Source organism: Silene latifolia, chromosome 1 (genome assembly GCF_048544455.1).
Source record: "Silene latifolia isolate original U9 population chromosome 1, ASM4854445v1, whole genome shotgun sequence".
Classification (NCBI taxonomy): Eukaryota; Viridiplantae; Streptophyta; class Magnoliopsida; order Caryophyllales; family Caryophyllaceae; genus Silene; species Silene latifolia.
The window spans coordinates 152663132-152664692 of NC_133526.1; positions in this window are offsets into that span (position 1 = coordinate 152663132).

Below are 1561 nucleotides of genomic sequence, written 5' to 3' on the forward strand. Positions count from 1 at the left end.
AAAAACAATATGCAGACATAGATATGGATGCATATACCCTCCTCAAACCAAAACGTACAATGCCCTCATTGTACTCAACAGCTAACAATAGCAGCAAATAGGGAAAGGGAAAATGCAAACTAAAGGAAATGAAGGAGATAAAGAGCTAAGAAACTCACAAAATAGCGTGACATAGACAGACCTCTCCAAACCAACCAGCAACATGGGAGGTCATAGTCGTCGGATCAACACTAAATGCGCAAACAAAAGGTAGGATTTTACCTGCAGATACGCAAATAGCGACCAAATATACTACCAAAACCAAGTCTAAAATGTTTCGTAGTCTATCGTCGATAAAACTGATTATTAAGCACACAAAACTAAGTAAAAGAATGTCTTAAAATTCCAAATAAAAAGCATTAAATTCCGGGTTGCCTCCCGGTCAGCGCTAGTTTCAGATAGGTCCCAGCTCGACCTTCTTGTCCTCATCCACGAACGCAAACTAATGGCCCACTATAAGGCTTCTGACTGAATGCAGTCCCTTCAGCATCCATGATTTTTACTTTTTGCTGCCACAGCACAGCATCGGAAGGACAATGGCTCTTTACAGCATCAATCACACGACCACCTTTCTTGGTCTTGTCACGGGCCCTCTTCTTATGTGAATGAAATCTTCAAATCCTCCTCTCGGGTCCTCTAACCTGTCAAGACCTGTATAAGAAGAAACAAGACGATATTCCTCGAACTTGCTCCCAAACTAAGGCGGAGGCGTCAAATCAACAGCAATATATGATATAATGGAAGGAATAGAAGGAATCCCATTGGGTTCAACAGAAGGAATAACATTACCTCCAGTTAGATAGGGTTGGTCTTTAATTACCTTCTTACCGTCATCCGAGATAGGCGTAAATGATGAGTCAACATTGTTCATAGCCAAATAATTCGATCGAGAATGAATAGTGCTCGATCGAAGGGTTTCTTTACGAAAACTACTCGATCGAACAATACTGACTGTTCGATCGAGTTCTTCTTCCTCAGCAATGCTCGATCGAACAGTGTAGGGTGTTCGATCGAGGTCTTCCTCGTACAAACTGTTCGATCGAGTATTGTAAGCTGTTCGATCCAACACTTCCTCATATAAGTCATTCGATCGAACGTTGTAGGTAGTTCGATCGAATTTTTGTTGCTGTACAGTGAAGAAGTCTTCGTATGATGCTTCATTTTCAACTAATTCTTCAAATTCCGAGTCATACATATCATCATCGTCAATAGGCAACTCAGGTCCTTCATAGGAAAGACCAATTTCGTTACAGATAACATATACCGTCTCTGATTGCCTAAAATCCAACTCGGCAGCTACTTGAGCTATTCGAGACTCAAATCTATTGAAATAAGCTTCTCTAGATTTATCAGATTCTTGCACTAGTAGTCCAAGTGTCTTCACTAAAGACTTCAATTCAGCAATATCTTCCTTGTTGATAGTAGAGGGAGGAACCTGCTGCGGCGGAAAAGAAAATGAAGGCTTTTGAAAGCCTTGCTGCTGAATCGGATGTGGCGGCACATAGTAATTCTACGGCGGAAG